Source organism: Muntiacus reevesi, chromosome 9 (assembly GCF_963930625.1).
Source record: "Muntiacus reevesi chromosome 9, mMunRee1.1, whole genome shotgun sequence".
NCBI classification, from domain to species: Eukaryota; Metazoa; Chordata; class Mammalia; order Artiodactyla; family Cervidae; genus Muntiacus; species Muntiacus reevesi.
In genome coordinates, this window is record NC_089257.1 from 32875464 (window position 1) to 32901751 (window position 26288).

General features: G+C 42.9%; 1 protein-coding gene across 2 annotated transcripts in view; it reads left to right on the forward strand.

Annotated features, from left to right (window-relative positions):
- Nucleotides 1–2173: 2173 nt before the first annotated feature.
- The window catches only part of BDNF (brain derived neurotrophic factor), a 37084-nt gene continuing 12969 nt past the window's right edge, over nucleotides 2174–26288 (forward strand). Inside the window, exon 1 of one of the 2 annotated variants that reach the window (XM_065945315.1) lies at nucleotides 2174–2457. The gene's annotated coding sequence lies outside the window, so the exon portion shown is untranslated. Of the gene's footprint in view, nucleotides 2458–3297; nucleotides 3600–26288 lie in introns of those variants that run through there. The other variant, XM_065945314.1, reaches the window with a different exon arrangement.

Sequence of the window (26288 nt, forward strand, 5' to 3'; positions counted from 1 at the left end):
CTCCAGTATTTATTTTATAAAGCAGTACAGTTTTTTTTTTTAATTTATAAACTAGCCTCTCAAATTATTTTGCCATATTAAAAGAAATTGTGTCAGCACTCAGCCTACACCCCTAGGAATCAATTTGTTGTTTAGTCACTAATTTGTGCCCAACTCTTTTGTGATTCCATGGAGCCTGCCAGGCTCCTCTGTCCGTGGGATTTCCCAGGCAAGAATACTGAAGTGGGTTGTTATTTCCTTCACCAGGGGATCTTCCCAACCCAGGGATTGAACCCAAGTCTCCTGCATTGCAGGCAGATTCATTACCACCGAGCCATTAGGAACATCCTAGGGAATCATACAGAGGTTTTTTGAGGGGGCCAAGCTGGGCTTCTTGACCTCTGTCCTTCATTGCTTCCAACTAGCCTGTATATTTCACATACATTAAATATTCCACAATATACTTCACCATCTGTGCTGAAGGGTAGTTTGTGCTGGTCATGTATACTGTCAAGTTGATAGAGGTGCAAAGCTAAATGTGTGACACTCTAAGAATATGCATATATTTGAATAATTTGACTATTCAGTCTAACAATTTGCAAAGAGGCGCTGAAAGATCGCACATCCTGATAACACTTCCAAGAAACATAGCTTCCCTTAGTGGGGGTGGGGAGAGGCAGGGATATTTCTAGCTGGAGTTCCTGATTTATTAAAGTCTTGTCTCTGGCATTTTAGCTGTGTGAACTCGGGCAAATGATTTCGTGGCACTGAGCCTCCGGTTTTCATTTATAAAATAAGAATAGTAATTTCTGTGACTGGTCTTTAGAAGCTCTAAAACAGCTAATATAAGTGCACTCATTTTTTTTAAAACTGTAAACACTTAGGTAAACTGAACTGAGTATATAATGATATTACATATTCAGTTCAACAGCACATTCTTGATAACCACAGAAGGGTTCAGGGGAGGAAACTGTTTATAATCTTTCCCTTTCCCCAAATTAATGTTGGAGTGTTTAGAGAAATTCTTAAAGCAATGAGTCTTAGCAATGATTAGGTCAGACTCCTTTGAGATTACAGAAGTAATGCACATACTCATAAAACTGCCTACCAAATTTGGGGAAAATGAGAGATTCCTATGACACCCAAATATGCACTGCTTAAGAAAGAGTGCTTCTCAAAGTGTGACCCCAAATTTTCTGCTTCCCAAGCGATTTTCTGCTTCCCAGTCGGTAGAGGTGATTGTTAAAATGCTAATTTCTGGACGCTGCCCCGCCCCTACTAAATCACAATTTCAGGAGGATAAATCTACATTTTAATCGGCAGCCCCGGAGGTTTTTTAGGCTTCCCTGGTGGCTCAGATGGTAGAGTCTGCTTTCAATGCAGGAGACGTGGGTTCGATCCCTGGGTCGGGAAGATCCCCTGGAGGGGGAAATGGCAACCCACTCCAGTATTCTTTCCTGGAGAATTCTATGGACAGAGGAGCTTGGCATGCTACCGCCCATGGGGTTGCAAAGAATTGAACACGACTGAGCGACTAAAACACAGGTGGTTTCTATGCTCGGAAGGGGTCCCAGGATTACAAGTTAAATGCCAGGGTCTTTTTCCGTTCCTTATTCTAAATTTTAAGGTCTGTACTTTAGCGCAGGAACTGGTCGAAATAATGGGAAGAAAATTGCTCCTTCAAGCAGGAACCTAGATAGACGGTTGAAAGCGTTTGTCCGATAGCATATTGAAAGTGAATATGAAGTTCTCTGCAAGGGTCTTGGCTACCTGCAACCAAGAATCCGAAAGACTGCGGCGGGGTAAGAGGGGCTAGGTGAGGATTAATTGAGTCAACTGCCCACCCCGAGACACACACACACACACGTTAAAACAGAAGGCTTTTTATTTATCTTTGCTACCCAGGTTCTTTATTAAAAGGGTTGGTTTATGTGTGTAAGCTTGCTAGGGAGGGAAGTGAAAACATCTGCAGAACCATGCAATGCCCTGGAACGGAACTCTTCTAATAAAAGATGTATCATTTTAAATGCGCTGAATTTTGATTCTGGTAATTCGTGCACTGGAGTGTCTATTTCGAGGCAGCGGAGGTATCATATGACGGCGCGCGTCAAGGCACCGTGGAGCCCTCTCGTGGACTCCCACCCACTTTCCCATTCACCCGGAGAAGGCTGCTCGCGCAGCCGCTCCCCCCACAAGCTAGCATGAAATCTCCCAGCCTCCGCCGAGATCAAATGGAGCTCTTCGCTCAGGGGGTGCGAGTATTACCTCCGCCATGCAATTTCCACTATCAATAATTTAACTTCTTTGCTGCAGACCAGAAGAAGTACATACCGGGCACCAAAGACTCCCCTCAACCCCACCCCTTCTTTTTAACCAAAGGGAACGTGAAAAAAAGAATAGAGTCTGGGAGTTTCGGGGCCGAAGTCTTCCCCAGAGCAGCTGCCTTGATGTTTACTTTGACAAGTAGTGACTGAAAAGGTGGGTTTCTTTTCTTTCTCTCTCCGTTTTTTCCTCTTGTTTGCTCGACTAGAAAGCGTGTGGCTTGAGTGAGGTCTGTCATTGCCTCGGCTTCCCGACTGGAGCAAGTAACTTGGTGTAACGTTATCTGGGGGTGTTCATGAATAAAAAATGCCGTTATTATCTTGATTGGATTCCTATTAGGCAAACTCCGGAGAGGTCAGTGCAGGAACTCTGTTTAAGCCGCGGCGTGTTTAAGGCAGCGGAGTAAAGCAATAGCCCCCCGCTCTGTGCGATTTCATTGTGTGCCATCGTTGGCAAGCTCCGTCGTGCGGGAAGGTGCGGGAAGGTGTGTCCGTGGCCCGGGAAACGCACGCCCTCTCCCACAGAACTTAGGTGCCGGGATGAAGCGGGGGGGAGTTGCCACAGAGGGGAGCGAGACCCCGGGGGCGCCCGATGCGCGCTCGCCCCCTTCAGTCCCGGCGCGGACCGCCGGGGTGTCCGCGGAGGGCCCGGGACGCGGGGCTCCCCCGGGCCGGGGCTAGGTCACCCATCGGAGCCGCGGGCGTGGCGCGCGCGTCCCGTTGAGGCGCCCCAGGGACGGCCGCGGGGCTTACGGGGCCACATCGCGGGGCCCGGGAGACTGACCGAACGGGGGCGCGCGGGTCCGGGGCGCCCGGGCAGCCCGGGGAGTCCCCAGGGCCGAGCGGGGGCGAGGAAAAGGCGCGGCGTTCCCTTTAAGCGGCCGCCCCGCACGGGTCTCGGTGGCGCGGGCGAGCTGGGGGAGGGGGGCGGGGGGCGGCGCCGTCTGACCAATCGAAGCTCAACCGAAGAGCTAAATAATGTCTGACCCGAGCTCCAGGCGCAGGCTGGAGCTCCGGGTCCCCGTCGCCGCCGCGCCCGGGCGCACCCGCCCGCTCGCTGTCCCGCGCACCCCGTCGCGCCGCGGGCTTCCGGGCGCGGCCGAGGAGCCGGCCCGGCGCGCCCCCCACCTCCTCCTCGGGAAGCGTTGATGAGACGCTTGGACTGCAGCTGCCCCCGCGGCTGTGGGTCCGGCGGCGAGCGGCTCCGCGGCGGGGACCTGGGCTGGGCGCAGGGGCCAGGAGCGGGACGACGATGTGACTCCGCCGCCGGGCACCCGTGAGCTTTGTGTGGACCCCGAGGTAGGCGAGCATCGGACGTGGGGCTTAGCTCGGGAGCCGCCGGTCCGCCGGGGAAAGTTGGCTGGGGGGTGGCGGGGTTCGAAGTTATGGGGAAGAGGCCAGAACTCCTTTCTTCCCCTCCACGAGAAGGGGGCATTTTGAGTTGTTCCTGCTGAGCTTTCTTCTCCCACCGCACGATCCAGAGGGGTAGCCAGGACGCCCGAGAGAGTGGGGACCCCGGGACGCCCAGAAGTGGCGGAGAGAAAGCCAAGAGGAGACGCAGAGCTGCGCGAGGGGAGAAGACGGCGCCTCCGGGACCCCCAGCAGAGGAGGGGTCGTGAGAGCGATTTAGGGCGCCAGCTGTGAGGGGCCCGATTGAGGTGACGGGGTTGGGGCTGAGATATGAGTCTTTCCCAAGGGCTGGGCGGCCCTTGCTTAGGTGCTGGGGGGCCGCTTGCTCCTTCAGCCCGCATCCCGCGTCCCGGGGCTTCCGCAGGGCTGCACATCATCACCTGCTCCCCAGGAGTTGAGTTAAAAGCGGACGTATCGGGTCCAGGACGAGTTTATCTTGGGAAACTTGACACACTCCTGCAGCTCGGACCTGACAGGGGCTGCGGGACTCCGGGGCTAGTTGTGCTCACACCTCTCCCCACCCCGGGCCGCTCCCTTGAGGCACCTTGCAGAAAAGTAAAAAGTTTTGGCTTTCAGGGGCTGGGAGGGATGTGTGTGTCTGTGTCTGTGTTTGGCGGAGGGTGATGTTCTGACTCGGGTAGGTCCCCGGGGATGCAATGCAGAGCCGGCAAGAGGAAATGGGTGAATGAGCCGCCCCTGGAAACAAATAGCTGAGGGTTGGAGGCTCTTTGCTCGACGGGCAGAGAAGGGGACTTGCAGACTGGTGGCACCCCCTAGGGAAGAAAAGCCTTGGGACTGCTGGGGTGAACTAGAGTCACCGTCGAAGGATGCTGTTTGTGTGTTGGGGGTGGAGGTACTCCGTTGGAGGGGCCGCGAGGAAGGGGGTGGGGAGCGCGGCGCTAGGGAAGGTAGAGGGTGCCCTCTGCCGGCCAAGCTGCCCAGAGCGGCTGCAGGGGCGGGAGGCTGGGGGGTGGGGAAGTGGTAAGAGAGGGCTTTGCGGGATCTCTTCGGTAGCTGGTAGGAGGGACTTGTTGAATGACGCTTCTGACTCCCGACTCGGATGAATTTCGACTCGTCGCGCCTCCCTGGCTCCAGTGCAAGTTTTCCTTGAGCTGGGGGAGCTTTGACAGGCTATGGTTGGTGGTGTGTTAGGGATTCCTGGATCTCATTTTAGGGTCCTTCAGGGATCTTACACTTACTCCTCAATGTCAACAGTAAACAGCGAATATTTTCTGACAAGAGTGCAGGAATGTTCTTGGCCAGAAGCAAAGAAAAGCATATTTCTGAGTGTTTATTAATTCTCCTAGTACAGTTATCTTTTTCAAGCAAAGTCATGTGTAATTGGGAACGTTGATTTCTTTTTACTGCATATAAAGCTGCATATTGATTTTTAGTAGGATGTAATGTTATTAAATGAGACCTTCAAACTGGTTTGACTTCTGGGAAAATACCCCCTTACTTTTAATTTTATCCAAAAAAAAATTTGTTTATGTGAGTCTGTTGTAAAGTCAGAGGCCATTTTGGCCTTAAAATTATATTTGTATATACTTATATTTTTTGCATCTTAATTTATTGAGGCATAATTGCTGATTTAATGCATCTACACGTGTTTATTTACCTCATGCAACATTATGATTTTCAGGTTGAAGATTTATGAGATTATGGCATGTATTATTGTAATGTAAACTCCAAATTATTATAAGCAATAGATCATAAAGTTTTGACCCGAGGGACCACACCCCTTTAAAACTGTCATTAATCCTGTTCCTGGATTTTGCAAATACCTTGCTTAAGGTCATTAACTCCTATTCCTTGATTTTGCAAATACCTTGCTTAAGATTCTTCTTTTGCAAGTTTACTGCTGGAGGTAAGGGAAGGAAAGAGACACTTGTTGAAATATAACTGTAACCTTTACTGGAATTTAAAACACGTTGGTCACCATTACTGGAATTCCCGGGTCATAAAGTCGTTGTCTTTTTTTTTTCTTCCACTTTATTTTGCAAAATGTGATAAATGTTGGTAAATATAGACTTGTACTAAGTATTATGACAGGAGAAGCATTATGTATGTAGAGCTATTTTAAGTCATTACAAAACGTTTTCTATTTATAAATGATATAAGCAGAAAGAAATGATTTCCAGATAAACAAGACTTAGGTACATGTTTTGAAGCATTAGAACATTGCAGACACACTTAGACATCACATTTTTTTAAAAAGGGAAATAACAAGAGTAATTTTTCACATACCTTTGGAGCCTTTCATTGCCTATTCAGAGCTGAATTAGTAACTGGAAATCTCATTTAAGATAATATTTAAGATTATTTAAGACTTATACCAGGTCAACATTTGAGTGCCCAGAGAATAAAGCATTTAGGGACTCTGTTTTAGGATGTCTTTTCAATAAGTGTAACTTTTACTTGCAAACAGAAGGAACCAGGAAAGTGATCATTTGCCAGAAATACAATGACCTCACCTCAAATGATTCATTTATACTCTGTGAGTTAATTGCCTCAATCTCAAAATGGCCAAAAAGGGGTGGGGAGATGCTGGAATGTTGCTGGTTCATTTGATTCACCTGGAGAGAGGGAAGTCCTGTAAATAATGCAAATTTCTGAAATCCTGGCTCAAAATCCTTGAATTTTCTGTTTAATAGGGGCACCATTAGAATGTAAGTTATTCTCTTCTTCCTGGAATCTTTTAGGAGTTCCAGCTTTTTAATAGTCAAAAAGCAGATGATTGACAGTCTCATTTCTTTTAAATATAAATAGCTCTGGTTTGCAGCTTAACCTGCAGCAAGTTAAGCATGTCCACCTCATAATACAGCAAAGAGCTTGTTGATTTTTTTGGTACTTTTGTCTTTAGAACCTACAGTTAAGTATCCAATACCTCCCTCCCACCCTGGTCCTACACACACATCCACAGCCCTATATGCAGGCAGTGAATTTGTGGAAAGTAAGAGCCAGCAGCTTTGGGTCTCAACCATAGACTTAATCTTCTACTAAGCTTTAGAATATCGAAGATGTACACAGTGGAAAGGTAATCTACAAGTACTTCATTAACATTTTAGTTTTAGGAGGTTAGTCCCACAGCAGACAGAAGAAGGATTTTAGGCTGCTTGAATGAAAACAAAATGGAAAAGTATATGAGAGCTCAACTCTGAGTATCTTTTAAAATGAAAACCATTGCCGTTTCTAAGGTCCATAAAGCTGAATTTATTTTAATGGCTGAAACATTTTCAACTTGCATCTCCCTGTGTAGAAGATTTCAGCTTGTGTGAGGGGGCTCGCCTAGCCCAGCTCTGCCCAGTGCATGTGAATATATCCCTCTAATAGGGTAATTGCTAACTTGTCTCAACTTGTTGTCAAATGATTGTTATGGTGCACTCAGTTTCCACTAATTGCAAAATTGCTGCTTAATTGAAGGACTCTCAGCCATCTAGTGCAGTCATTCAGCCACCGGCAGACTCTGTAATCTCAAGCTGTGAATTGCATTTTAAAAGAGGAATGGAGGAGAAAATTCCGGGGAATTCTGGGTTTCAAACGGCTAGCTGTTGCTTCATGGAGGAAGAAATCATTTGAATGTTTAACTGTATTGTAATAAGTTTTCTTTATTAGGATGAATAACGTGCCCAGATGGGCTTCAGAAGTAAGTGAACTTCTTGTTACACTCTGCATCCATTTACTTTGTTTAGGATGGAGTCACGTTAAATAGTAAATGATGTTGGCAAATGAAATCCGTATGTCATTTGTACATGGGGTTTAACCCTAGGAAACAGAGGAAGGCTTTGGTATTTTTAAGCTTAGACATGTGTGTCCTCAAAGTCTCCTTAAACTTCCTCTTAAGTCATAAAATTATTTGCTGCTGCCGCTTAGTCACTTCAGTTGTGTCTGACTCTGTGTGACCCTGTGGTCTGTAGCCCACCAGGCTCATCTCTCCATGGGATTCGCCAGGCAAGAGTGCTGGAGTGGGTTGCCATGCCCTATTCCAGGGGATCTTTCCAACCCAGGGATTGAACCCTGGTCTCCTGCATTGCAGGCAGATTCTTTACCACTGAGCCACCAGGGAAATTCTAGAATTGCTTACTCCTAAATAATTGTATACTTTGAATGCATCTCTGGCTTTCCAGAATACTCACACCAAAGGCTTAGAAAAGTCATGGACCTACTTATTAAATATATGGAATCATTATTGATGATAGATATGGAACAGTGGAGCTCCCTAATATATGGACTTTGGAAAACTTATGGGGGTGACGGAGTGGTAAATGGGCATGTTTTCTAAGTGAACTGGAAGGTATTTTTGTTTCTGTAAGAAAAACATGAGTATCTTGTCAAAGAAGAAGTGTGAGAACTTTCTTTAAATGAAAGTACTCAAATTCAAGTACAAACTCTGTGACACTTATGCTTCTGGTGAAACAAATCTGACCCGATAACACTGGATGCTAAGAAGTGGCTGATTGCACTGATGTCTCATCTATGCGTTGTCCAAAGTTTAAGCACGGGTTCCATTAGATGAATTGGGGGGTGGGTGTAGGACAGCAGAGTGACTGGGGGTGGGAGAGCAAAGTCATTTCACAGGGTCCCATGACAGCCATCATAAAATAGAAGTTTATTTCCAAAGAGCCCAGAGAATTACATGTGTTCTGTAGTTTTCCCCAAAGGTTCAGTTGAAAGAACTTTTCATTGGTTGTCATGGTAGTAATGTCCTGATTTTGAGAGCTCACAGAACCTAGTAGCTCTTAAATGTGCTTTCATCTTGGTTCCTTTGGTCTGGCTGAAGCTTTATGATGCCCCTCTGTGTTTCTGACATGCGTCTGCATTTTAAAGGGAGGTCAGGCAAAGGAAGATTCCTTAACTCTAAGACAACAGAACTAGGAAACGTGTGACATCAAGTGGTGAAAAAGTCACTTTACTTCAAAATAGCTTATTAAAATCAAACTGGAAGGCAATCTGTCATTTAATTACAACTAGTACATATAAAATTAAGATTTATATGACGGAAATAGAAAATAAACGGACAGTTGCAAGGAATTGAATCAACTCATCAAAAGTGGAATAGCGCCACCTAGAGAACAAAATCACCAGCTTTACCAGCCAAACGGATTCTGTGCCATATGAGCCTCTTTTCCAAGGCTGTGGTTACTAGGATTGCCTTGCCACCCTATTCAGATTTGGTGAGTGTATGTGTTGGTAGGGTGTGGTGTTTGTGTGTGGGTGGTTTAGGATGCACTTGGGATTGTAGATGAGACTTTAAAACAGGCAGATACATACCTCAATATCTACACCATGTCCTTTTAGTGTTTCAATAGTAGCCAAATGTAGAATAACCCACCAGGAAGAAGAGCCTCCTTTTAAACATTTTTTATTTTCAACGATATATGCTGAAGCACTGAGTACAAATGTTCTGATTTTATTTACTTGCTACAGGCAGTTCATTGCCCTTTCTGAGATATAATAACACCAAATAAATTGAATAGAATGACTTTAAGAATGTCTTTGATCTATGATCTAATTTTAACTTTAATGATTTGAGAGTAAAAAAAAGGGTCATATATGTAGCAAGACTTTAAACACCAAAAAAGTAAGGGGGTAGGGGGAAGACAAGAAGGCATTGTGAGAGCTGCCTCAACCTTAGATAAACCTATGCGTCTGAGCCAGCACCAAAAGTTTATGGAACCAGGAACCAATCATTACAAATTAGCTTAAAATTATTTGATGCCAAAATCTGCATTTCCTTCATTTTTGCATGCTTCCGCAATAGTATCCAAAATGGTTCTGATCATAGAAGAAACACTTCAACAAATATTGTTGAATGAACAAATAGATTGATTAATAGCTGCCTCAGATTCTGACTAACAGTGTGGACAATGAAGAAACTTTGTAATTACAGAAAAAATATTTTTTTGCTGCCGGAGAGGCAGAAATGGGAGGAAATAAGTGTAATATTTTTGTTTTCATGGTAGGTATCATAAATATCCTTCAGTGGGCTGAATTCTAAAGTTGCTTGTGCACAATTTGGTTCACTCATAAAGTTGTCATGTTTGGAACATATGAAATGTTAAAGCCGATTTAGATAGTAGCAGCTATAAACCTGTTGGTGAATTTTCACTTAATGTTTTCGATTTGAGGTACTGGTGGCGATGCTGATCGATGTGCTTCAGGGAACAGAAAACAGTGTATGTTAAGTGCGTGTCAGTTTCTGATAAGCAAATAACCAAAGGAAGTTGTTATATTGTCTGTGCATCGTGTCATGGATAGGAGCAATCAGGTGCAGAAAACTTAACTTTTCAGGAGAAAAATCTATATATCTCACACACAGAGAGAGAAATGGGGGGTGGGGTGCGAGAGGGAGAGAGAAAAAGAATTTGGAAACTCATAGAGTAAAATTTTTGCCACATGGGATTTAGTCTAATCACTCTTGGTTTGGAGCTGTTACCATCAGCATTTGCTGCCTGTTCTGATACTTGCTTTCTGCTTTTGAAAACTGAACCTATGCCCAAACTGAAACAAGTTTCCCTGTCTTTTCACATGTTCATTTATTTCTTGAATTATGGGGAGTGTTTTTAAACACAGATAAATTTCTTTTCCATCACACAGAATCTGAAGGTCGAGAAATTTGCTTCACGCTGCTGGCAGAGATGCTTGGCGGAGTCCCAGGCCACATTCCTAGACCAAACTGTTGAAGGTGTTCTCTCTTATGCAACGTGGGGAAGGCACATTCAGCCTTCTCACGCCGCCTGATAATGTATCTGAAGGCACAGACGATGTGCTTATCATCTTGAAACATAAAGCCAGCAGGCATTCTGTTGAATGATAGAATCTGGATCAGCTAAATGTAAAATACTATGATTAGTTGGGTTAAAAATCAACTGTATAAATAGAGAGAATATGGAGTTGGGACCAGATTTGGGGGGCTGACTTAGACTGCACAAAGGAAACTCAGAGGTTTTAAACAGCCGCAGCCTATGAGTGTGAGACAGTGGTGTGTCTATATGGTGGTGGGGGTTTAGGGACTTGGATATAACTACTGCAGTTAAGGGCCTTCCAGGCAGCTCAGTGGTAAAGAACCAGCCTGCCAATGCAGCAGACCCAGGAGACACAGGTTCAATCCCTGGGTCATGAAGATCCCCTGGAGGAGGAAATGGCAACCCACTCCAGTATTCTTGCCTGGAAAATTTCATGTACAGATGAGGCTGGTGGGCTCCAGTCCATGGGGGTCACAAAGAGTCAGATACAACTGAGCACACACACAGCAGTTTTGGTCTGCAGTTTTAGATTGAGGAAACTAATAATTTCCCCCCATTTTTCAAGTAGACTATACATAGAATAGCACAGGGAAGTCTGCTCAATGTTAAGCGGCAACCTGGACAGGAGGGAAGTTTGGGAGAGAATGGATACATGTTTAAGTAGGGCTGAGTCCCTTTGCTGGCCACCTGAAACTGTCACTACATTAATTGGCTATACTCCAATAAAAAAAGAACAAGTTTTTTAGAGAAAGGATTATCTTCAGTTCAAGAAATGAAGTAGGTTGCTTTTGGTACAGCAGTGACAAACGGGTATATATTGAGATCAACGTGAACAAGTTTTTAGAGAAAGGATTATCTTCAGTTCAAGAAATGAAGTAGGTTGCTTTTGGTACAGCATGACAAACGGGTATATATTGAGATCAACGTGACCAGGATGCATAGGAAGTTGGAAACCATTGCAAGTAAGCAATGACTGAGCAAACTTGGAATGGGTAGCTTGGGGACAGGAAGACTTAGACTGGAATGGCAAATGTATTTTTGTCTCCTTTGGTCTAAATTCACATGATGGTAGCTCCCAGAAGTCTGGGTTAAGAATTCTGAACCCAACCCGGCTCAATAAGAAAGAATACCCTGTCACTGCCCACCATGTCTGGGGGACTAGGGGGCAGCATGTCTGACTTGTTCTTGATGTCCAGTCTAGAGGATCATCTTCACAATTGTGAAGAACTGGCATATGGAGGAAAGAGAGAGTTTACTTTATGTTGCCCCAGCGAGCAGATCTAGAACCAGTGATATAAATTTAAGCACTGTACGTAGTATCTAGAGGAACTTTCAGTTGATTTAATTAAGTAGATATCACAGGCTCACCACATACAAAGCTTTGAATTGAGTGAATTTATGATTTAACAAAGAAAGAATATGGAATATGATCAGTTTCCTGTTATAAGCACAGACTGAAACCCTTTTAGAAAGGACAGATATTAACATGGAAGCTTGGAGTTAGGTATATTCTGAAATACCTTTGTACTCCTAAGTTTTTTCAAATATATTGATCATATCATTAGTATGCTCCTTATTTTAGTTCACATACAATCCTGATGACAATCATGTATTTCTTTGGGTCTTCTGCCTGAGATAGGTGCAGCATCATGAACTGAGCATCAGAAATCCTTCCCATTTCTTTGAAAAGTGCTGGACTTTTACTTTTTTCATACTTTCACGTAGGTTCTTAAAAGTAGTTATTTTTCCTTTGGATCATATAGAATGGAATGTTTTAAAAAAGAGTCCTGATTAGGTTCAGACACCCAAATTCCTTAAGAAATTAGCTTTTGACATTAGATTTTTTTTAGAGTTCAGTAACTGAACTAAAAAAACCCCACAGCACTCACCTTCCCCTTCTCAAACTACGGCATCCTCGGCTATTAACTGTTTTCCAAAGAGTTTCCTTTTCTAAATGTAAACTGTCAAAGACTGGCCCCTCCCTCAACCTTTTCATGTTTCAACATGGATAGATTAACTTTCTTGTTTTTTAATAACTTATTTTGATTTTCTGCAGAACAGTCAGAAATTAATTAACCCACATTTACTATGCAAGTTTAGACCAGAGGTTATACAGCCCACTCCTAGGAGTCATGACCATTTTATTCTGCATGGTCTCTCATACTGCTACCAAATATTCATATTTTCAGTCAGCAAAGCAAGCAGTTTACTGTTTACATACTCTTTAGAGCTTCACATATTTTATAGTTCATGTTGCTGCATGTATGTTTTCTCCTGTTTCAAAGCTTTTCTTTAAAGAAAGTAAAGGTGTTATATGTGGGGATGGTTCTTTTATTTATTAGTTCATCTGGCATTAATTTATGCCCAGTGGGTGCCAGGCGCCGGGCTAGATGGATCCATCCATCACCAGGTGCTCCCTGTAAGGAACTCCATTGATTCTCCCAGGTAAGGCTTCCATTACCTCCGTATATACTCACTTCAAAAGAGTATTTTAAAAAGCTGTTGTACAAATTCTCTTGAGTCATTTCAGAACTTCCTGCCTGTCCTGTATTTTCAGGTATGGATTGTAATATTTTGGAAAAACTTATGTCACTTTTAAGAGATGATCTCTTTTTTATAAATAACAATTGAGTATCATTTCATGTTCAAATTAAGGCAATGAAAATGCTTAGACATTGCCTTAAACATTTCACTATTATTTGAGGCTATTTATAGAGGAAGTCCTGTTAATGATGCTGGTAGAAGCCACAGTAGAAGAATTTCTGGACTAAAAATGCCATTCATTTCCACTGGTGTTATGATGGAGTTTTTTTCCTTATTTAGAAGGACCTTTTTGTATGTTTGGGCCTTTTAGTATCCAGGAATGTGTCTTTTATTTGACAGTGTTTATAAATCCCATGTGTTTCCCCCCTAAAGAAGCTAAAATGTGAGAATGCTTCCATTTACTAGAATCTGGTTTCATGATTATGCTGAGTAAGTAAAAGAAGGAAAAATCAGTGTTGTGAATATTATCTTTAAACGTTAGTCAATAATATGTTTAAATTTAGTAATGGTATTTTTTTAAGAGTTTACTGAAAACCACTTTTCAGTCCATTGGGTGGTCTCCTTTCATCGTGAAGTCAGGAGGTGTTTTTACTCAAATATATGGAATAAATAAGAATCCATATGTGGTACTCATGGATCATGTAAATATGTCAGTGGAACTAGAGCACAGTTTGGCACCATCAACTCAGAAATATTTAACCTCGTGATATACAACAAGGAAGCAAACTCTCACATAGTTCTCTTGTGAATCTCAAAAAAAAAAAAATAACCACCACCACCACCCAACCCAAAACTCAAAACAAAAAACCCACAAGATTAGGGAGTGGTAAGAAATCCCATTTTCCTGCTAATACCAAACCTACAGCCATGTTTCTAACCTTCTCCTTCACTCCTGAGCAGGGCAATCAGATTAAACTGTAAATCCATAAATACAAAAGAATAAGCCTTAAATAAACAGTGACAGAGACCTTTGCGTTCTTTGAGACAAAACCAGAGGAGTAAACACAATAGACACAGATCTTCTAACCTCCAAATTAGTTGTATAGATGTAAATAAGTCAATTGTAGGATTGGATTTTTCTCCCTCTGACAAAATCTCCAGTAGAACCCAAATGTATAAAACAAAATAAACAGTGCTGTGCTAGCTGAACTAGAAGTGGGAACATCAGAGTCCTGCCTTCTTGACCTTGATTTTGCCCCTTGCGAGAAGCCTCTTGATACTCTTCTCTGCAAAACCCAGTTGGAAAACTATTGTTCTTGAGAAAAGTCAATAAGTAGAAATCCCCAAGTCCTAAGTCTTTCTTCCTTCCTCATGGAAATGACTGTCCTCCTGCCTATTCTTGCATCCGTTCTCTCACATTCAGGATTGTGTTCATCCACTTGTTTAAATTATTCACAGATGTTAAGTCGGTAACATAGATATGGATATGTGCAATTTTCCCTACTGGATAATTTTTGGAAATAATTGTGGACATGTAATGGCTGAGAGGCAATGCAGGACAACCTTATCTTAAAGATTTTAATAATCATTTAAGTTTATCATCATTAATAAAATTTATCAGGAATTTCCTGGAGGGCCAGTGGTTAGGACTCTAGGCTTTCACTGTTGGGGCCAAGTTCAGTCCCTGGTCTGAGAACTAAGATCCCCAAAGCTATGTGACATGGCCAAAAAAATAAATAGAATTTGTTTTAAAATGTTCTTCCTAAAATACAAGTGTATTTTTCTGGTTTTCACATCCCTGGCAATGATTTTCTTAAAACTTGAAAGTGTCTATTATTCCAGAATATTTGATTGTTCTTCAAAACTAATCTCATGTTGAAATTTAGGGGAACCCTCGCCATCACTGCTTCAAGCAATATCAGAGGTTTTGATAGCCTGTCCTAGTGCAGCGCCCTGGTAGACATTGGTACTGGGACCAAAATTTAGTTGACTTGTCATCATTGACATTCCTACATGAATTTATTGCCATATGTAGGTAAGATTGTATGTACATGCTAAGTTGCTTCAGTTGTGTCTGACTCTGTGACTACATAGAAAGTAGTCTGCCAGGCTCCTCTGTCCATGGGATTCTCCAGGCAAGAATACTGGAGTGGGTTGCTATGTCCTTCTCCAGGGGATCTTCCCAACCCAGGGGTCATAACCCATGTCTCTTACATCTCCTGCATTGGCAGGTGGATTCTTTACCACTATCACCAAGGTTGTACATTTAGGTAAAAATCTTGTCCAAAGGCATAGTGTTCCATACATTAAGAAAATGCATCCACATGTTCCACTTGATCCTATAAATAACCCTTTGAAAAAAACTGGGCATGTTTTATTCCCATATAACAGTTGAGGAAACTGAAGCTTGGAGTAAATACCTTGATCCAAGTGGCACAGCTATAGAACCAGAGCAAGGATTACAGCTCTGTGATCGTAATCCAGCCCTCTTACCTTCACACGGGCTGTCTAAACCATGACCTGCAGAATTCAAGTAAGACATCATAGTTCACCCTTGTTAATGTGATGGAGATGGAGTGTCATCTGGCACAGATGGAGACCAGTGTCATCACCCTGACCTTGTGTCCGCTCTCTAGAGAAGAGGTTGGCAAAAAGTGATGGTGGGAAGATAAAAAAATGTTTAAGGACTTTTTAAAGTTCCTTGTTTTAAGGAAATAAAATATCTGAAAAGAGAAAAAGGGTATGTCTTGTTCTTTGAGCTTCTTAGTAATAATTTTGCTTAAAGCTGAGGATCCTCTAAGTGAACTATTGGAGAGCATAACATGGAGCCATGGTTCTTAAAAATGGTGATCATCAGAGTCTCTCCTTGGTGGTCAAATGGTTGGGGTCCGCCTTGGAGTGTAGGGGACACAGGTTCAATCCCTGGTCCAGGAACTAAGCCTGTGTGCCCCAACTACTGATCCTGTAAGCCCTAGAGGCTGTGCTGTCCAACCAGAGAAGCCACTGAAATGAGACGCCCTCGCATCACAACAAATAGCAGCCCCTGCTTACAGCAGCTAGAGAAAGTCCGCGAGCAGCAATGAAGACCGGGCACAGCCCAAACTAACTAACTAACTAAGATAGGTTTTTTTAAAGGTGATGATCATCGGAATTACCTTTGAAGCTTAAAAAAGAAAACTCGCAGAGACTTCTCTGGTGGTCCAGTGGTTGACCCCATGCTTGCGATATAGGGGGTGTGAGTTCAGTTTCTGGCGGGGGAACTAAGATCCCACATGCCACCCAGTGTGGCCAGAAAGTAAACATTCAAAAGACAAAGAGATCAGGTCCTAGTCCCTGAGATTTGGAGGTTTGGGCTGCAGCTTGGGCATGTGTTGTATTTAGAAACTTCCACAGGTGGTTCAGACTTGCAGGAAGGTTGAAGAATTGCTGAGCTTGAACCCGAATACAGTTAAAAAGACTCATCATTTACTTCATCGTCCAAATACTTGGATTTGAGTATGGTTAGAAAGGATTTGCAGCCTTGTAAATAATCAGAAACTCCAAAGCTTTGAGGTGGGAGGCCTGTTGAAAATAATATCCTGACTTGAAAGATGTTTCCTAACCGCAGACTTCCATGTGGCAGCAGAAGGCCTGGCCCAAGGATGGAGTAGGATTCCACGGCCACCACTTAGTTATAAGGTCGGGGGACTTGTACAAACTATGTCTAATCTCTGTGCCTCAACCTCCTGTCAGGGTTGTTGTAGGGATTGTTGTTGTTGTTTAGTCACTAAGTCCTTGACTCTGTGCGACCCCATGGACTGCAGCACGCCAGGCCTCCTAGTCCTTCACCATCTCCCAGAGTTTGCTGAAACTCATGTCCACTGAGTCTATGGTGCCATCCAACCATCTCGTCCTCTGTCACCCCCTTCTCCTCCTGCCTTCAGTCCTTCCCAGCATCAGGGGCTTTTCCAGTGAGTCAGTTCTTCCCCTCAGGTGGCTGAAGTATTGCGGTTTCAGCTTCAGCATCAGTCCTTCCAATGGATATTCAGGGTTGACTTCCTTTAGGGTTGACTGATTTGATCTTCTGTCCAAAGGACTCTCAAGAGTCTTCTCCAGCACCACAGTTTGAAAGCATCAGTTCTTCAGCGCTCAGTCTCTTTATGGTCCAACTCTCACATCCATACATGACTACTGGAAAAACCATAGCTCCGACTGTACGGACCTTTGTTGGCAAAGTGCTGTCTCTGCTTTTTAATAATCTGTTTATGTTTGTCATAGCTTTTCTTGTAAGGAGCAAGTGTTTTTTAATTTCATGGCTGCAGTCACCATCTGCAGTAATTTTGGAGCTAAAGATTTATTATTGAGACTATTAAAAAGTTTATCAGTGGGCTTTCCCGGTGGTCCAGTAATAAGAACCCACCTTGCAGTGCAGGGGGACATGGGCTTAATCCCTCGTCTGGGAAGATCCCATGTACCATGAACACCAAATCCCATGTGCCACAACTACTGAAGCCCGAGCGCCTAGAGTCTGTGCTCTGCGACAAGAGAAGCCACTGCAATGAGAAGCCTTCATAGCACAACAGGCAGTAGCTCCCGCTCTCTGCAAGTAGAGAAAGCCTACACACAGCAACGAAGACCAGTAAAATTCAAAGGAAACTTTATTAGCGCGCTCCCTGTCCAAAGCTGCTTCACTTTGTTCCAGCAGTACAAAGCGGTCCCTTTTGTTGTCCTTTTTGGAGGCTAATTTGTTTATTCATTGACTTTCTCTTCTATTCATCCATCTAAATCCAACTTGTTTAAGACTCAGCTCGAATTCGACTTCCTCTGGAAAGACTTCTCCCCAAGAGAAACCAACCCTATTTGGATTCCTGAATCATTCACAGTCTCTATCTTACAATAGTTAATTATATAAGCAATAATTGTACAACTATTAAACATTGGGTACCTTCTCTGTATCAAGTTCTCTGCTAGGAGCTGTGGATGTGAAGTTTAGTCTAGAAAAACATTCTAGAATATCCTGCTTAGGATAGTCTGTGACTTTAAAGAAACATTTCTTTCTCTCTCTCTCTCTCTTTTTTCTTGGTATACCTTAAAGGTACATTGTGTTTTTATTTTTAATTATTTTAATATTTATTTATGGTTTTTTGACTGCATAGAGTCTTAGTTGTGACATGCTGGGTCTTCTGCAGCATGTGGGATCTTTCATTGTGGCACAGTCTTAGTTGCTTCATGGCTTGTGGGATCTTAGTTCCCCCATCAGGGATTGAACCCCTGTTCCCTGCTTTTGGAAGGTGGTTTCTCAAACCAGACCACTAGGGAAGTCCCTAAAGAAACATTTCTTAAATAGAAAGTTCATGAAACAGTCTCAGCCTGGGACCCTGCATCTCTGGAGCTGATAATCAAGTTTCATTCCATTGCTCAATAGATCTGTGATCTTGGGCAAGTTACTTAAATTCCTTGTGTCTAAAATAATGAGGGAAATCCTCTTGCCCCTTCCTGTGTTTCCATGAGGAGACTTGATCTGTGCTAGTAGGGAATAGGCCACGCTGCATTTTCTAACACAGCTTTCCTAACATGACTCTGACTCTGTATTATTCTCATTTGACATCTTATTTCTATTCTGTCCTCAGCAGAAAACCTTAAGGGGAGGAGGTGTGGTTAACCCAAACATGTACTAGGGGGAAGTTAAAAAAAAGTGGTAATTGTTTCAAAGTTGAATGAGCTATGTGTCCCAAGGAAGTTGTCTTCTAAGTTAGGGGTTTTTCTTTTGTGTATTTTAATCAAAAACTTTTAAGCAAAAACTACATCTCCTATATTGTCTTTAGTCTCCAGAGTGCACAGCTGACTGATGTGCACATACAAAGTAGGGGATTCCACAGCTATTTGCTAAATAATTTAGCATGTCTTTTCCCCTGGAAAAGATAAAGATTCCAGCATTGTGATATTCAGCTAAAAAAGCATTCTAAGTGGAAAATTGGTTCTATGTAAATATTCATAAATGAGCTTTTTGGTTTCCAGTTTATAAAGCTCATCAACTCTGGACTTTCTGTGGGTACTACATGGGTGGTAGATGCCAAGCAGGTAATAACAATCTTTTAGTCTATAAAACATGATCTATTTTAAACAAAAACTTGTGCCGACAATTTCCTCTCCTGTCTCACCTCCCCTTCCTTTATATTTTCTCTTTCGGGAATCCCCACGTGCACATGTCAATTACAGCGTGTTCTACACTGAACCATAATTGTCTATAATGTGTCTAACCTGTTCACCCCTCACCCTCCCGTCCTACCCTTTAATAGTGAAGTCCTCAAGGGCAAGGATTCTGTCTCATTCCTTTTGGTGTTCCCATAATCTGTGCTCAGAGCATGTCTATTAAATGAACAAAAGTTAAAATGTCGATTTTAGGAGAATGCTAAGTCATAGTCATCCTAAGTTATAGTCACCCTAAGCTATACATTTGACAAGCTGACATCCAAATAGAAGATAACCCGGCCATAGAAAGATGATGACCTTTGTAGCTATGAAGGGAGAAGAGGCCAAAATGTAGCTTTAAAAATATTTGTAAGTTTTTTTTTTCCTCGTGGAATAAACTTGGAGTACAACTTAGTTTCCTTCTCATGAGGAAATGACAGAAACATAGCCAGTTATGACCTTCAACTTCAATCAAATGACCAGAGCTCTGCTGATGAAGTATGAGCTTGTATCGTTGACCCTGACATATACTTTGGAGGTGTTAACACATTGTCCCTGTGTTTCTGTGAACATTTTTTTTAAAGAATTGCTTTTGATCTCATGAATCTCTAACTCAGTGTTTAACCATGTAATATTGACTATTTGGGCTTAACACGGAAACACCTCCCTTGAAAGCTATTGAGTTAGCTGGGAGTACACCCCCCTCCATAACTGATTTTTTTTTGTTATATTTGAAAAGCAGTGAGAATTTAAACTCAGAGTTCAGTCACTTGAAGAATCTATTAAGAGTTACCAAGTTAATTATTCCTGCTTTACAAGAAACTTACTTGAAAATGATTTTCCTAAAGCAAAGTACATCTAAACTTGGTAAGTTCTTAATAACCTGAGCTGAGTGAATAAGTGAATCCTGAACTAAAACAGAACTCATTCTGATTCTTAATCAGAGGTAATTTCAGCCTTTTGTGCAAGAGGGGACTCTGACTTGAAATAATATAGGATAGTAAGTCTCCTAGAGACATTTCTGTAAGGAAGCATGGTTGATTGTGAAACATGAAGCTGAAAGTGAGAGGGCATGGCATTTGGTGCCAAGTAGCCTGAGAATGTCTCAGCAGGGTTCATCAAAGTCATTTAAGTGGTGGGCTCAGAATGCATGGTATGGTTTTGACCACCTAGACCCAACTGGAACCAGGAACCTTGCACAAAGACCTTCCTTAATCAAAGCAGAAAGGTGTTCTTCACTTTCTTCTGAGTTCCAAAGAGGCTTCTGGTTTCCAGGCATCTAGATAGCCGTGCCAAATTAGGGCACCACCAGTGAACTTCCTCCTGTGGTTATTTCCTACTTCTTGGAATGTTTCACTTCAGGAAGGTGAGAAAAGCAACCTTGGGGTTTTCATGATGAGTTTAACATTGTGGTGTGCTTTGGCCATCCATTTCATAGGAGATCTGCTTTCCAGATGATGTACAGATGTTCATATGGAGATGAGGGGTTTTTTCCTTTTTTGCCTTTTTAAAGAGGTTTTTTTTTTTTTCATTCTGTTTCTAAATTTGGAGTGTAAGGTCCTCCAGGGAGCATTTTTAAAAGTATCTGAAGTTTGCATCTGATTTTAGAGGAAAGTTTGAGGCCTACCTGCATGTGACAGGCTCACGGCGCCAACAGCTACACAGATGGCGAAGATAAGGACCATCCTTTTGTATCATTCGTTTCACATTGATCATGCATCTGTATTCAGGTCTGAAAGTTTGCCCCGTATATGTTTCCCTAATTTCCCTGTTAAGGCTTCTGGAATTTGCAGTATATTCTGTTGCAGACGACCACATATGGAGTCATTTAACCACATGTTTTCCTCTTCAAAGTCTTTCTTTGGCATTCTCCTCTTATGTTCTGTTTAATTTAGGTCCCATCTTTTAGAAGTTTTCTTTCTTCTCCACCATCTGAGTATCTCAGAGACTTTGGGGAATGGGTCTCGTTCTCCTCCTGTGTTTGGCCATGGTCACCACTCAGCCTGGTGTTATGCTTTACTTACAAAGGTTCTTTGTAGGGTTGCCCTTTGTTGGTGACCTTTGGCGTGATGCTGTGGCAGGTGGGATGAGAACTCTAACCCTCTGTCTATCACAGAGCTGAGGCAGCAGAGTCCTTGAACAGGCCCACTCAGGAAGGTCAAATTTGCCCAATATGTTGGTTAAAAAAAAATGACCAGTTATCAGCCACTTCATAGGGCCAACTTAATAGCCAGTGGGAAAAGTAGGACCAGAACTCAGATGGGTCGCCCCCGCCACCCAGAGTTTTTCTTTAAATATATATATATATATTCAATATAGACCATTTTAAAGATCTTTCTTGAATTTGTTACAACATTGCTTGTATTTTTATGTTTTAGTTTTCGGCCACGAGGCACATGGGATCTTAGCTCCCCAAGCAGATGCTGAACCCCTGGCACTGGAAGGTGAAGTCTTAGCCACTGGACCGCCAGGGAAACCCCCCTCCCCCCGACCCAGACTTTTTATTTTAGTTACCACCAGGCGCCAGAACGGCTCTGAATCTCTGGAGTGTCTGTTGCATCAGAGCAGTGTGGGGGATTCTTTGGTGCCAAAAGTGAAGCCTCTAGATTAGACATTTTTTTTTAATTGGTTATTTTTTAAAGTTTTTGATAATTTATTGACATGATTCAAAAATCAAAATAGTATTAAAATGTCTGCATTGAGAAGTCTTGTCCCACCTGTGCTGTGCTTGCTTGTAACCCCACCTGACACATACTTCCTGTGGGTGGGTATTTGTTTCCATCTCCTGTGAATCCATTACAGTGTGTTTATATGGAAACACAGGTAAACATGGGTATTATTTATATTCCCCCATTTTAAAGCAAAAGATAGTATGTATATGTATACATGTGCTGATCTGTATCTTGCTTTTATCACTTATGTTTCAGAGAGCTTTCCATTTCAGTATATGGAAGCTAACTTGTTCCTTTCAATTGTGTGAATTTATTATAAATATGTACTATAGTTTATCTATTTTCCTTTAACTAGAAATGGGGCTTCTTGTAGTTGCTCTTCTGTGCTTTATTGCAATTAATAACCTTGTGTATTTGTCATTTTGTACATATGTACCTACCTGTTACTGTACATTTATTCTCAGTAGACTTGCTGGATCCACGGGGAAATTCATTTAAAATTTTGATAAATATTGCCTTTTTGTACTGTAGAAAGGTCTTGAACTGTTAGTATAGCCACCATCAGTAAATGAGAATGCCTGTTTCAGTACCAGCTTCACTAACAGAGTGCATATTAGTCTGAAAGATGAGAAACAGGAGGTGACCTTGAAAGTGAGGTCTCAATCTCTTCCCTGGCCCCTGGTTTGCAGTGGGAATGGTGCCCAGTTCCAAGAACTGGTGCCGGCATCAGTTCCAATGGAAATAATGCCTCACCATGGCCGTGGGTTTGTGCCAGCTCTAGTGACACACATGGAATGGACCCACGTTGCCACTCGCAGAATTTCCTGCAGTGGAAAGTAACACCTGCATTCATTATTCACCTAAGAGCAATACTGGGTCGGTGGAGCCCAACAGTGTTTACTGGGGCAGAAAAGGCAATTGTCGCACTGCAGCGCACTGCGTACCAGGCTTTCAACACTTGTTTCCCAGCTGCTAACCTTATTTCTAGGGACTGAGCTCAAGAGAGAGATCCCACATCACAGAGGAAGTCTCCCTAAGCTTGCAACTTTCATTCCCACAGGGACGCTCTTTTGAAAAATTATTTTGCACTTCCTCCAAGAATGGCAATCCACTCCAGTATCATTGCCTGAAGAATCCCATGGACAGAGGAGCCTTGGGCTACAGTTCATGCGGTTGCAAAGAGTCGGATACAACTGAGCAACTAACACTACTAGTACTAAGTCCTTTATAAGATAAATTAAAACTATAGGATACAATGTTACAGTATTGGTAGACTTCTCCAGTTGTGGGGAGTTTCCTGCATAATGCAAATAGACCATCCTGTAAATGCAGATTCATGCCTTAGACAACATCTCCAACTGTTCAAGAGCATATATTCCATGTCATCTTCACAGGACTCTCTGCCATTTTCACTTGTAAGATTGATTCTCCATTACTTTTCTCTGTGAGTTCCTGAGTTTAGGGGAAGAAACTCCCTTTCATTCCGCTGCATAGAGAAGTGTGCCAAATGAGACTGGCAGGATGGTTATTCCGTCCAAGTGAAACTTCTTTCTCATAACTTTTGATGGGGCCACTTTAAAGTGGAAAGCCACTCCTCTTCCCCTGTGAGGACCAGTTGCACTTGGGGAGTTGATTGATGACTGTATCTGGCCTACACAAGAAATATGAAATGATTCCTGGGCATAAGGGTGGACTGCCAGAAGCTAGCTGACACACCTCTGACAAATGTGGATACACATTTTCTTTTGTTAATACCTGTCAAGGCTTCACAACAGGCATTTCCAGTTTTGTTCTCAGGCTCCTTACAGCTGCTTCTCCAGAAGCCTGCTCTCTTCTGCAGGCTGACTATTGCCAGAAGCAAGGTGTTGTTTTATCCCATCATCATCTGACCCGCCACACACATTCAGGACATCATCCCAGGTATATGTTCTGCATCAACTCTGTGGAGCCACGGGGTCCGTTTTGCTTAGTCATTCACATGGAGGGCCTCAGGGTACCAGTTGGGTGGCAAAGCAGATGCGTGAGACCTGCATTCCATTATCCTTGTTCCTTTGGCTTTTTGACACGATGGTTCCTATTTGCAGAATCTGAGAGTCCGCTGTCCTGTCTACACTGGACCATCTGGTCTCCTGTCTTTGGGGCCCTAACTTGTCTGAACTGCTCCCCGAGGATAAACTTGATACTCTCTAGCCTTATTTTCACTCCCATCTCAGACCCTCCTCTCTACTCTTTTTTTTGTTTAAATTTTTGGCTTCACTGGATCTTTATTGTGGTGCTCAGGCTCTCTGGTTGCGGAGCATGGGCTTAGTTTCCCGTGGCATATGGCATCTTAGTTCCTGAACCAGGGATCAAACCTGTGTTCCCTGCATTGAAAGACAGGTTCTCAACCACTGGACCACTGGGAAGTCTGCCCACAGCCCTATTCTTGAGTAACAGGAAAAATGCATGGATCAGAAGCAGGGTAGCCTAGTTTGCCAGGTCTCCACACTTGGAAGGGATTAGGTTGAGATACTAAAAAGAAAGATTTTTATGTCACAAGTATTTTTTTAAAGGCACTTGGGTGCTTCTTGATTGAAGTCATTCTTACTCACGTGGAGTTGACAGGCTTGTACTTGGTAGTTGTGGCTCCTAGTCTGAAAAGCGTGTGGTTCTTTTCCACTGCCTGAAGAGATCACAGGGGAAAATGTCTGGCCATGTCCAACAGATTCCTGCAGAGTTTTGACACTCTGCCCTGTTAAGTATACATGTATGGTTGGTACCTTGAGGGATAATTCTATATTGGGAAGAGGGTAGTGAAGAGGAAACCTTAGGATTATATTCAACCTCTGTGGAATTAGCGTGTAAACAAACTACTTATCAGGAATGATCACATGAGGCTTTGCTTAAATAAATAAGAAGCTGCTGCAGTGGACCTCCCTCAAAATATAAGACACCACATCCACATCTGACCCCGTATGAATAAAAGCATGCGAGCCAGCCGGGTTCACATTCCATTTCACCACATGCCGGGCATATGGTGTTAGGCAATATGATTTATAAATCTCTCCAAGTCTCAATGTTCTCAGCTGTAAACTTACTATTCATAATTAGATTATTTACCTCCAGAACCAATAAATGTTAGCTATTATTTTAAATCACTTTCTAATTCCAAGAGAAGTTTGACATTACTTATTTAATGTAATGTTCCAGAGCATCTTCCCCAAATCCCCACTATATACACCACTACTGATACTGTATGTCTTTATGGTACTGTGTGGAAACACAGCCTTCTTTCCCTTGCCTAGATTAAATATATTAGTGTTAGAGTTTGCATGTCTTATGCAGGAGTCAATGTTGAGTGAAAAGAGTTGGAGGCAAGCAGATGTTCTAGTCCTCATACTCATGAAACCACAGAATTGAATGTTTCCTATAGGTACAGTCTATGATGTAGATATTTCCTGACCGGCCATATGGATCTTTTGTCATCTGAGATGTTAATATTTTCCTTGTATCTTATAGCAGCTGTGGAGCACAGCCAGTTTCTGGAAGTAGGGCCCACCTGGTTCTTTATGTTTAGGGCCCAGAAACCGGCTTCCTTGTGCTCTTCAGATGAACGGTGACACATGGACGAGTTAGGGGTTGGGGTAAGGGCAGTGGGCGGAGGAATGCAATTATTCTTGCTCCTGCATTAAGCTACAAATAATGAGCACTTTCCTGTGCCTTACAGTAAGCAATTAAAAGAAATTATAGAGTTGGATGCAGAAATAACCCGAAGGACAACTCGGTGTGTGGAGCCACCCGTTTTCACCATGTGTGGAAAAGGTTAATCCTCGTGAATGCGCAGAACACTGTTGCTACAGAAAGGGTGGCGTGTCCACACCTGTTTTGGCCTCTACCCACACGCTTCTGTGTGGTATGACTGTGCATCCCAGAAGAAGGGCTGTGGTGTGTGTATTGGTGCTTCAGTGGAATTTAACAAACCGATTCCTGAAAATGGTCTCATAAAGGTGAGCTTTCCTTCTCTTACTCACTTTATCTTTCCCCTAGGATTTCTTGGTAGTGGCTTCTACAGGAATGTTATTCTTTTGATTCTAGAGGCAACTTATCCATCCACGTTCTTCCCCTACCTGTTTTCACTTCTCTTGCTTTGTTAAAAACTAAGTTTTTGTATATTTCCGAGGATGGGGTCTAATCTAGAGAGAGGTCTCTTCATCCATCCCATTCTCTCTCCACCCCTTCTCACTTAATGACATTGAGGCCTTCCAGTTTGGACCTAAGATGGGTCTAATTATGTGCAGATACCCTTTCTATATGGAAACTGCTCAGATAACTAATTAACCACAGGCATACACTGGCTGTGGAAATGTTCAGGAGCACCATCTGTGGAAACAGGGAGAAGGGCATGCCTGTACCGCAGCGCTGGGGTCCATTAAGAGCGCGTCTGTGTGGCGACGGTGTCGAGTGGGTGTTGGCTCACAGCTGTCCAAGTCCCTACAGCATCTCCTGGCAGGAGCTCCGGAGTGTCG